This window comes from Giraffa tippelskirchi, chromosome X, assembly GCF_054371585.1.
Source record: "Giraffa tippelskirchi isolate mGirTip1 chromosome X, T2T-mGirTip1v1.2.pri, whole genome shotgun sequence".
Classification (NCBI taxonomy): domain Eukaryota; kingdom Metazoa; phylum Chordata; class Mammalia; order Artiodactyla; family Giraffidae; genus Giraffa; species Giraffa tippelskirchi.
This window is the reverse complement of record NC_137289.1, coordinates 52227770-52240045: the sequence shown is the minus strand read 5'-3', so window position 1 is coordinate 52240045 and position 12276 is coordinate 52227770. Positions and strand designations below refer to the sequence as shown.

General features: G+C 40.3%; 1 pseudogene across 1 annotated transcript; it reads right to left on the bottom strand.

Moving 5' to 3' along the window:
- Nucleotides 1–4217: 4217 nt before the first annotated feature.
- On the bottom strand, nt 4218–9527 carry LOC145535915 (E3 ubiquitin-protein ligase RNF168 pseudogene; annotated as a pseudogene). Its single transcript, XR_014075534.1, has one exon. The product of XR_014075534.1 is annotated as an E3 ubiquitin-protein ligase RNF168 pseudogene (transcript).
- Nucleotides 9528–12276: the final 2749 nt, after the last annotated feature.

The window sequence follows — 12276 nt, the reverse complement described above, 5'->3', positions numbered from 1 at the left end:
CCCATAGTGGCTGTATCAATTTACATTCCCACCAACAGTGCAAGAGGGTTCCCTTTTCTCCACATCTTCTCCAGCATTTATTGTTTATAGATTTTTTCATGATAGCCATTCTGACTGGCATGAGGTAGTAGTTCACTGTAGTTTTGATTTGCATTTCTCTAATAATGAGCAATGTAGAGCATCTTTTCGTGTGTTTATTGGCCATCTGCATGTCTTTTTTGGAGAAGTGGCTGTTTCAGTCTTCTGCCTATTTTTGTGATTGGCTTGTTTGTATTTCTGATATTGAACTGACTGAGAGGCTTATATATTTTGGAGATTTGTCCTCTGTCGGTTTTTTTGTTTGGAATACTTTTTGCTCCCATTCTGAGGGCTAACTTTTCATTTTGTTTATAGTTTCCCTTGCTGTGCAAAATCTTTTAAGTTTTATTAGGTTGCATTTGTTAAGTTCTGCTTTTATTTCCGTTAGTTTAAGAGGCAGGTCCAAGAGGATCTTGCTACGATTTATGGCATAGAGTGTTCTGCCTATGTTTTCATCAAACAGTTTTATAATTTCTGGCCTTACACTTAAGTCTTTAGTTCATTTTTAATTCGTTTTTGTGTATGGTTTTCCAAAGAGTTGTGTGCCCTGATGACAATGAGTCTTACCAGATGAGAAGAAGTTAGATGTGGGGCACAGCAGGCCCTAGAATCTGTTCACATCTTAGTCTTGTGACTGCTTAGCCCTGCCCTCAATGTGCCTCATTTCCTTGATGTTTCAAGTTGGGCAACAGTAGCTCCTCCTCATAGATTGTAGTGAGAGTTTAATGAGCAACTACAGGTTTAGCACTTACAAAAGAGTGGGGAACTGAGGGAGTCAGCAAAAATAATTAACAATTCTTAGAATTATCATACCTAAATTGGCCATTGGTGTTTCTATTCCTATTTTTATGATTACGTGGGCCTATATTATTTGTGACTCTTTGTGAACCCATGGACTCTAGCCCACCAGGCTCCTCTGTCCATGGGATTCTCCAGGCAAGAATAGTGATATGGCTTGCCATGACCTCCTCGAAGGCATCTTCCCGACCCAGGGATCGAACCTCTGTCTCTCAGCTCTCCTGCACCGGCACATGGGTTCTTCTACCACTAGCACTACCCAGGAAGCCTACACTGGTATTGCTCCAAAGAAAGCAGTTGTATAAAATGATAAGTAGGCCATCACCTGATTACTATGCTGTAAGACGAACACATATTTATATAGAAAAATGTCTCAAAAACAAACATATACTCAAATGTTAAGAATTATTCTCCATAAATTATATGGTTTTAAGATGTTTTAATGATTTTTTTTTCCTAAATGCATTTTTCACTTTTTCCTACAAATAAAGTGTCTTGGATAAGCCTTCTTATGTGAATAATGCCAAAAAAAATAAAAAAGAAGAGGACAATAAGATGGTAAAGACTAGAGATGTCTTCAAGATAACTAAGATATGAAGGGAACATTTTATGCAAGGATGGGCACAATGAAAGACGGAAATAGCAAGGACCTGACAAAAGCAAAAGAGATTAAGAAGTGGCAAAAACACATAAGAACTATACAAAAAAGATAGTAGTGACCCAGAAAGCCACGATGGTGTGGCTACTAACCTACAGCCAGACATCCTGCAGTGTGAATTCAATTGGGCCTTAGGAAACATGATTATGGAAAGTCAGTGGAAGTGATGGAATTCCAGCTGAGCTATTTAAATCCTAAAAGATGGTGCTGTTAAAGTGTTGCACGCAACATATCAGCAAATTTGGAAAACTCAGCAGTGGCCACAGGACTGGAAAAATCAGTTTTCATCCCAATCCCAAAGAAGGGCAAGGCCAAAGAATGTTCAAACTACCATACAATCGAGATCATTTCACATGCTAGCAAGGCCATGCTCAAAATCCATCAAGCTAGGGTTCATTAGTATGTGAACTGAGAACTTCCAGATGCACAAATGGATTTAGAAAAGGCAGAGGAACCAGAGATCAAATTGCCAGCATCCATTGGGTCATAGAAAGAGCAAGGGGATTCCAGAAAAACACCTGTACTAAGTTGCTTCAGCTGTATCTGACTCTTTGCGACACTATGGACCATAGCCTGCCAGGCCACTCTGTCCAAGGGATTCTCCAGGCAAGAACACTGGATTGGATTGCCATGCCCTCCTCCAGGGGATCTTCCTGACCCAGGGATTGAACCTGTTTTGCTGATGTTTCCTGCACTGGCAGGCGGGTTCTTTACCACTACTGCCACCTGGTAGCATATGAAGTGAGCACAGGTGTACCATAGTTTGTACATTCTTTGGCATTGCCCTTCTTTGGGATTGGAATGAAAACTGAACTTTACCTATCCTACAGCCACTGCTGAGTTTTCCAAATTTGCTAGCCTATTAAGTGCAGCACTTTAACAGCATTCATCTTTACCTGGAATTCCATCACATCCACTGGCTGTGTTCTTAGTAATGCTTCCTAAGGCCCACTTGACCTCACATTCCAGGATGTCTGGGTCTAGTGAATGACCACACTATCGTGGTTATTCGGCAATTAAGACCATTTTTGGACAGTTCTTCTCTGTATTCCTAATATCTTCTGTTTCTGTTAGGCTCTTGCTGTTTCTGTCGTTTATTGTGCCCATCTTTGCATGAAATATTCCTTTGGTATCTCCAGTTTTCTTGAAGTGATCTCTAGTCTTTCCCATTCTATTGGTTTCCTCTATTTCTTTGCATTGTCCACTTAAGAAGGCTTTCTCATCTGTCCTTGCTATTCTTTGCAACTCTACATTCAGATGCTATTCTTTGGAACTCTACATTTCCTTTTCTCTTTTGCCTTTCCCTTCTTTTTTTTCCTCAGCTATTTTTAAGGCCTACTCAGACAACCATTTTGCCTTTTTGCATTTCTTTACCTCGGGGATGGTTTTGATCAGTATCTCCTGTAAAATGTTATGAACCCCCATCCATAGTTCTTCAGGCATTCTATCAGATCTAATCCCTTGAATCTATTCATCACTTCCACTGTATACCATAAGGGAATTGATTTAGGTCATACCTGAATGGCATAGTTGTTTTCCCTACTTTCTTCAATTTAATCCTGAATTTTCCATTAAGGAACTCATGATCTGAGCCACAGTCAGCTCCCGGTCTTGTTTTGCTGACTGTATAGAACTTCTCCCCTTTTGGCTGCAAAGAATACAATCAATATGATTTTGGTATTGACCGTCCGGTGATGTCCATGTATAGAGTCATCTCTTGTACTGTTGGAAGAGGTTGTTTTCCATGACCAGTGCATTCTCTTGTCAAAACTCTATTGGGCTTTTCTCAGCTTCATTTTGTACTCCAAGGCCAAACTTTCCTGGTATTCCAGGTATCTCTTGACTTCCTCCTTTTGCATTCCAATCCCCTATGAAGGAATGGACATCTTTTTCATGTGTTAGTTCTAGAACGTCTCTGGGAATGCTTCAATATCATGAGAACTCACTCCATATAATTTGTTAAGTACTTACTCCTGCCTTGTCAAGCAAGATTTAATGATTATTTTGTAATACTGTTTTTAACATTTTAAATATTATAATTTGAAAATAATATGGCTCATTACATCTAAAACATTTGCTACCCTGGACAGAGTGAAATGTGAGTACTGAAATAAATTAGGATTCAGACATGTTCTGGAGGCTACAGGACTCAATGGGGAAATCTTTGGTGAAATATAGGTTACACGACTAAGCACATATTAAAAAGCAGTTTTCCCCTTTTATCTAGTTTTATACCTTTTTTGGTCATGGACTACTCCAGGAAGATGTAATTACAAAACTTTAAATTCAAGGAGTCCTCTAAATGTTAAAAAAAAAAAAAAAGGACTCAAAAAATGAATAAATGATAAAATAAATAAATAAATAAATACATTCAAGGAGTCCTTAAAATGTAAAGCAAAACAGGTTTAAAAAGTATTGGTCTGAATAAAAGAGATTTTAGTCTATTTTAGACAAATTTGGTTAGTTTCTAACTACACTTCATTTCAGCACAATCATCACTCAGGGGACAATCCTTTATGAGAAAGGGGAAATTAAAGTTTAAATTAGCTTCAGAATTCTACCCATTATCACCCAATCCATACTGAAGTATATGTCATCAAATATGCAAGGATTACAGAATTTCAGTTATGTAATTTTGAGGCAAAAAGCGTAATAATGTATAAAATCATTGACAAACTTAAGCTAGAATTATTAGCTCTAGGACATTTTATTGTATTATTACCTTAAAAGGATGGCAAAGTAGACATGAGCAGAAATGCTGTTAAAACTGTTGCTTTTCGCTCCCAGTTTTTCATATTAATGAAATAAAAGTTTAACAGTCTCTAAGTTAAATTTCACAAGTGAAATTGCTGCTCTTTGATTTAACTTTCAGGGCTAAGGCAGGGCAAAATCCAAGTATCATCCTTTCCATTTTTGTGCATATACACAAATAAGAGTCAGTATCAATACAAATGACAACATAAGGAAACAAAATGTTTAGTCAGGTTCTACCACACAGGATACTACGACATAACTCTGCTACAGTAAATTCCCATTTTGTGTTTTGGAATAGCAGATTACATAGTATGGTGTGAAAAGCAGTAAAACGCACGTGCTTTCTGTGTCATTTAGCAAAGAAAAGACAAGAAAGAATACATTGCCAAACTCCACCTGCTACTCCATCCTAGACCCAGTTGTCTATCATCCACTCGGTTCCAGTACTTCCAAATTCTCAATCTAACCCACCCAGTCTCAAGCCAAGATTAACTCCTTTTGCATCAACTCTCCTTTCTCTCAGCTAGGTCATCATTTTCCAGAAAAGTCTGATTTTTCTGACTTCACGATTTAACCCATTTGAAGTCAAAGAAAATGCTGTAATACTGAAAGCAATTAAACTAGAGATGGAAATTAGTGTTGGGGAAGATACATTTCAAGTGCTCTGGAAATATAATGAGAAAGTTGCAAGAAAACAGACTTTAAACTCTGCCTGGCTTCCTTAGTTACTTGGTATATTATAATGTTGCTCTGATTACTAGTCAGGACAAAAAAGTGCTCAAAGGCACTAAAATATGCATTTTGGGGGGAAACGCATGGACATTAAGATTTCTTGGGAGCTGGCCAAGGCATTTTTATATCCATAAGGACCGTCAACTTAAACTTAGCCCATCACAGTTATTAAAAAATGAAGGGAGTGGAACTCTTGCTTACAACTGGGTTTGGCAGAAACACATCTGTATACTCTGCCCCTGTAATCACACAGGCCTTTAATTAGGGACAATTGAGTGTGCCCACAGAGCAGCACTAACGAAAAATTTATAAAGGATCTATGATAGAGCTTCACAATCCAGCTTTACCAGGTTGTAAACACTCTTCTTACCCAAGCATTACGTTGTATATCTGTGAAACATCTGAAAGATACTTTTCCTTGACCTCCCAGGCTGTAGGCCATGAGTCGTTTTATGTACAAGTATCTATAATAGAACTTGAACTTTCTTGCATTAACTGAACAATGTTACAACTGGAACTTAAAAGAAGGTTGCTAATTTTCACTTTTTGAGGCTCTGTGAGGTACTGGATGCTCTAGATCAGTTTGTCTTTTGAAGCTTCTCTCTTTGGCATTCTTCCTGTGTCCATTTAGTAATTTGCCTAGAGGTGATGAGGTAGCCCGTAACTGATATTCATCTGGGGATCCATTTAGCCAGGCTGGCCTCATTTGTTCTTGGTTCACCTCTTGCTGAAGTTGCAATGCTAATAACCTATCCTGTTCTTCTTGTTTATGTCTGTCAAAAAATAGACGTTCCAAATCTATCAGTGTTGGGATGAAGTGGACTTGTTTACTCTTGGTCTGAGGATGCGCCGAGGAACATTTTTTCTTCTTTTTCTAGAACGGCATGGATCGCTGACTGCTTCAGACAAAGACTTCTGGTTTTTTGCTCTGGAGATATCTTTATTGGTCAGTAGATGAGACTCCTCATTTTCTGTCACAACTGTGTTATTTTTCAGTGTCTTCATCGTATCTGACACTGTACATCCACTCTCTGTTTTGCCATAAGGCTTAATTGCAGCTTCTCCAGAAGAGGAAATTCCAGCTTTAGGTTCTTCATGACTGATGACACATACCTCTCTTTCATGACTGCTTTGTTTTGTTTTGACTTTTCCTTCAAGGTACCGTTCTCCACCACTGGCACATAACTGAGGTCTAGGTGACACCACTGAAGCTTCTGCATCTTGCTTTTGAACTTCAAGGCATATTTGAGGAGAAAGTGCTGGCATATCTTCCTCAATTTCTGTGTCTTGCCACATAGGGTTCTTCCTATCACTGCTGTCAGTTGCCTTGCATCTGGAGGTTTTCCTGTCTTCTACAACTTCAGACTGTGACGCTGACTCAAGTTGAGAATTCGGTGACAAACACTTCTGAATATCACCAGTGTGTTTTTGTTTGCGCTTCCTTTTCCTTGGTGACTCGGTTGTGACGGGAGTAGATTCTTTGGAATCCGAGCGGAAAGCCGAGACACTTTCCTCACAGACATTGCTAATATTAAGGCTTAGCCTTCTTGCCAGCGCTTCATCACTTTTCAGTTGTTCTTCCATCTCTCTGTGCCTTTTTTCTGCCTGTCCCTCTTCCTCTTCCTCCTCCTCTGCCAGTAATCTCCGTATGTATTCTTCACTGGCTTTGTTTTCTTCCTCCTGAATGGCTCGTTGCTCTGCCTCCATCTTGCTTCTCTCCTCTTCATATTCTCTGCTTAATTCCGCAGGCTGACTTGATAGACAAACTGGCTGATAGTCATCAACGATTTCCTCTGATTGTTGCCCAGAGAGTCTAAGCCGGCATTCCTCTGGATAGTGTTTTTGAATTATCTCCCACAGTTCCATATTGACAAGAGAATTTTTTCGGTTGTGGTACCGAGTCCACGAAGAGACCCAGCGGCGACAGAAAGGACAGCGCAAACTTGTCTTCTCCATAGTCAATTCGAAGCATGTTTTACAGAGCGTGTGGTTGCAAGGCAGTGTCACAGGCTCAGTGAGGATTTCCATACAGATGTGGCACTGGCATTCCAACAAGGAAGGGATGGTGTCTTTGGGTACAGCCATTTTAATATGCTAATAAAGGTGTATTCAACATCAATGCCAGAATTCCAGGATTGGGAACCTCAAATGTCTTTAAGTAAAAAGGCTCTGTGGGCCAGGTAAACAGTTCGACCCCAGAAGCCGGTGTATTTGTCCGTGTTAAAGACAAGTACCCTGAAAGGAAGCAAACGAACCTTGACTGCTCCCAGGCACTGACAGCCGTTGCCGTACAGCAGATGGTGGGCGCAGGGCTCTCTAGTGAGGCAGACGGCAGGCGCCAAGTTCCATTCCTCCCTGTTCCCAGGTGAGGAGAATCCCTTAGTTCTGAGCAGCTAAGCCTGAGACGGCTGAGGTGCCCAGGCAACCACTCCACGAAGACCGACGCTTCTTCCGGGATGACGCCTCAGCAAAGGGACTTCCATTTGACCTTTGCTGTGGGGTCGCGCCTGCGCACTTCTCGGGGCTCCGAGCAGACCCTCCTCTCTCCTGCACAGTGCGAGTCGTTTACGCGTGTCTGACTCTTTGCGACCCCGTGGACTATACAGTCCATGGAATTCTCCAGGCCAGAATACTGGAGTGGGTAGCTTTTCCCTTCTCCAGGGGATCTTCCCAACCCAGGGATCGAACCCAGGTCTCCCGCACTTCAGACAGATTCTTTACAAACGGAGCTATCAGGGAAGCCTAATCTTGGGGGCGGTGCTGTAGCAATCTCAAAAGGGCTAGTGAGGTCACAATGCTCTCCCTCTCTCCTTTTTCTTGTAGGACACGAATCATTAGATGTAGAGTCTACCCTAAATACAGGATGATTTCATGTCAAGATCCGTAGTTTCATGCCACAGACCTTATTCCCCAAAATGGTCTCATCGCAGGTTCAGGAATTGTGGTTTGGACATGTCTTTTTCAGGACATATGTCAACCCATTATAGTGATAGGAGGGATGAAAAACTAAAATGAGATCTTACCTTTTGTAGATCAGTATACAAACACATGCCTACATGCATAAATATATAAATGCCTGCATAAGAAAGAATATAATGCATTCTTGAACAATGAAATGCAGATAAAAACATTCAACAGGTGTTTTTTGGGTTTTATGTTTTGGGGAAATGTTGCTTTTCTGCTCTTTATGATATTATTTATTTTTCAGATGTCTATCGTTCTTGCAAATGTTAAAATGGCAGGGAAGCAAGTACATTCTTACTGCTGCTGCTGCTAAGTCGCATCAGTCGTGTCCGACTCTGTGCGACCCCATAGACGGCAGCTCACCAGGCTCCTCCGTCCCGGGGATTCTCCAGTCAAGAACACCGGAGTGGGTTGCCATTTCCTTCTCCAACATTCTTACTACATCCCCAGAAAAGTCTTTAGAACGGTAATATTTTTCAGGGACAGGAAGAGAGATGAGAGGTTGAGGAAGCCCCTTCCTCCATATAACAAGAAGATTCCCCTCCAATAACAACCAAAATGATTAATATCAATGCTTCAAATTTCTTGCTGTTAAATTGGAGGAAAATATCGGACCTCAGTTTGACATTTAAAATTTTTAAATGGAGGATAATTGCATTACAATGTAGTGCTGGCTTCTGCCATACAACGTTACAAATCAGTTGTAACTATGTATATATATCCTCTCCCTCTCCAATCCCCTCCCCCCATCCTGCCCTTTTAGTTCATACAAAGCTCCAGTCTGGGTTCCCTGTGTTATATAGCAACTTCTCACTAGCTATTTCTTCTACACATGGTAGTGTGTGTATACACACACACACACACACACACACACACACACACACATACATATATACACACACATATGTATATATAAGTGCTACATTTTCAATTCATCTCACCCTCTCATTCCCCTGCTATGTCCTCAAGTCCATTCTCTATTCTGTTTCTCCATTCCTTCCCTGCAAATAGGTTCATCAGTGCCATTTGTCTAGATTTCATATATATGCTTTAATATACTATATTTGGTTTTCTGTGACTTATGTCATTCTGTATAATAGTCTCTAGGTTCATCTACCTCATTATGACTGACTCAAATTTGTTCCCTTTTATGGCTGAGTAATATTCCATTGTATATATGTACCACTACTTCTTTGTCTATTGATCCATTGACAGATATCTAGGTTGCTTCTGTGTCCTGGCTATCGTAAATAGTGCTGCAGTAAACATTAGGCTACATGTTTCTGTTTGAGTTGTGAGTTTCTCAGGCAGGGTATACGCCCAGTAGTGGAACTGCTGGATCATATGATAGTTTTATTCTTAGTTTTTTTCAGGAATCTCCATACTGCTCCCCATAGTGGCTGTATCAATTTACATTCCCACCAACAGTGCAAGAGGGTTCCCTTTTCTCCACATCTTCTCCAGCATTTATTGTTTATAGATTTTTTCATGATAGCCATTCTGACTGGCATGAGGTAGTAGTTCATTGTAGTTTTGATTTGCATTTCTCTAATAATGAGCAATGTAGAGCATCTTTTCGTGTGTTTATTGGCCATCTGCATGTCTTTTTTGGAGAAGTGGCTGTTTCAGTCTTCTGCCTATTTTTGTGATTGGCTTGTTTGTATTTCTGATATTGAACTGACTGAGAGGCTTATATATTTTGGAGATTTGTCCTCTGTCGGTTTTTTTGTTTGGAATACTTTTTGCTCCCATTCTGAGGGCTAACTTTTCATTTTGTTTATAGTTTCCCTTGCTGTGCAAAATCTTTTAAGTTTTATTAGGTTGCATTTGTTAAGTTCTGCTTTTATTTCCGTTAGTTTAAGAGGCAGGTCCAAGAGGATCTTGCTACGATTTATGGCATAGAGTGTTCTGCCTATGTTTTCATCAAACAGTTTTATAATTTCTGGCCTTACACTTAAGTCTTTAGTTCATTTTTAATTCGTTTTTGTGTATGGTTTTCCAAAGAGTTGTGTGCCCTGATGACAATGAGTCTTACCAGATGAGAAGAAGTTAGATGTGGGGCACAGCAGGCCCTAGAATCTGTTCACATCTTAGTCTTGTGACTGCTTAGCCCTGCCCTCAATGTGCCTCATTTCCTTGATGTTTCAAGTTGGGCAACAGTAGCTCCTCCTCATAGATTGTAGTGAGAGTTTAATGAGCAACTACAGGTTTAGCACTTACAAAAGAGTGGGGAACTGAGGGAGTCAGCAAAAATAATTAACAATTCTTAGAATTATCATACCTAAATTGGCCATTGGTGTTTCTATTCCTATTTTTATGATTACGTGGGCCTATATTATTTGTGACTCTTTGTGAACCCATGGACTCTAGCCCACCAGGCTCCTCTGTCCATGGGATTCTCCAGGCAAGAATAGTGATATGGCTTGCCATGACCTCCTCGAAGGCATCTTCCCGACCCAGGGATCGAACCTCTGTCTCTCAGCTCTCCTGCACCGGCACATGGGTTCTTCTACCACTAGCACTACCCAGGAAGCCTACACTGGTATTGCTCCAAAGAAAGCAGTTGTATAAAATGATAAGTAGGCCATCACCTGATTACTATGCTGTAAGACGAACACATATTTATATAGAAAAATGTCTCAAAAACAAACATATACTCAAATGTTAAGAATTATTCTCCATAAATTATATGGTTTTAAGATGTTTTAATGATTTTTTTTTCCTAAATGCATTTTTCACTTTTTCCTACAAATAAAGTGTCTTGGATAAGCCTTCTTATGTGAATAATGCCAAAAAAAATAAAAAAGAAGAGGACAATAAGATGGTAAAGACTAGAGATGTCTTCAAGATAACTAAGATATGAAGGGAACATTTTATGCAAGGATGGGCACAATGAAAGACGGAAATAGCAAGGACCTGACAAAAGCAAAAGAGATTAAGAAGTGGCAAAAACACATAAGAACTATACAAAAAAGATAGTAGTGACCCAGAAAGCCACGATGGTGTGGCTACTAACCTACAGCCAGACATCCTGCAGTGTGAATTCAATTGGGCCTTAGGAAACATGATTATGGAAAGTCAGTGGAAGTGATGGAATTCCAGCTGAGCTATTTAAATCCTAAAAGATGGTGCTGTTAAAGTGTTGCACGCAACATATCAGCAAATTTGGAAAACTCAGCAGTGGCCACAGGACTGGAAAAATCAGTTTTCATCCCAATCCCAAAGAAGGGCAAGGCCAAAGAATGTTCAAACTACCATACAATCGAGATCATTTCACATGCTAGCAAGGCCATGCTCAAAATCCATCAAGCTAGGGTTCATTAGTATGTGAACTGAGAACTTCCAGATGCACAAATGGATTTAGAAAAGGCAGAGGAACCAGAGATCAAATTGCCAGCATCCATTGGGTCATAGAAAGAGCAAGGGGATTCCAGAAAAACACCTGTACTAAGTTGCTTCAGCTGTATCTGACTCTTTGCGACACTATGGACCATAGCCTGCCAGGCCACTCTGTCCAAGGGATTCTCCAGGCAAGAACACTGGATTGGATTGCCATGCCCTCCTCCAGGGGATCTTCCTGACCCAGGGATTGAACCTGTTTTGCTGATGTTTCCTGCACTGGCAGGCGGGTTCTTTACCACTACTGCCACCTGGTAGCATATGAAGTGAGCACAGGTGTACCATAGTTTGTACATTCTTTGGCATTGCCCTTCTTTGGGATTGGAATGAAAACTGAACTTTACCTATCCTACAGCCACTGCTGAGTTTTCCAAATTTGCTAGCCTATTAAGTGCAGCACTTTAACAGCATTCATCTTTACCTGGAATTCCATCACATCCACTGGCTGTGTTCTTAGTAATGCTTCCTAAGGCCCACTTGACCTCACATTCCAGGATGTCTGGGTCTAGTGAATGACCACACTATCGTGGTTATTCGGCAATTAAGACCATTTTTGGACAGTTCTTCTCTGTATTCCTAATATCTTCTGTTTCTGTTAGGCTCTTGCTGTTTCTGTCGTTTATTGTGCCCATCTTTGCATGAAATATTCCTTTGGTATCTCCAGTTTTCTTGAAGTGATCTCTAGTCTTTCCCATTCTATTGGTTTCCTCTATTTCTTTGCATTGTCCACTTAAGAAGGCTTTCTCATCTGTCCTTGCTATTCTTTGCAACTCTACATTCAGATGCTATTCTTTGGAACTCTACATTTCCTTTTCTCTTTTGCCTTTCCCTTCTTTTTTTTCCTCAGCTATTTTTAAGGCCTACTCAGACAACCATTTTGCCTTTTTGCATTT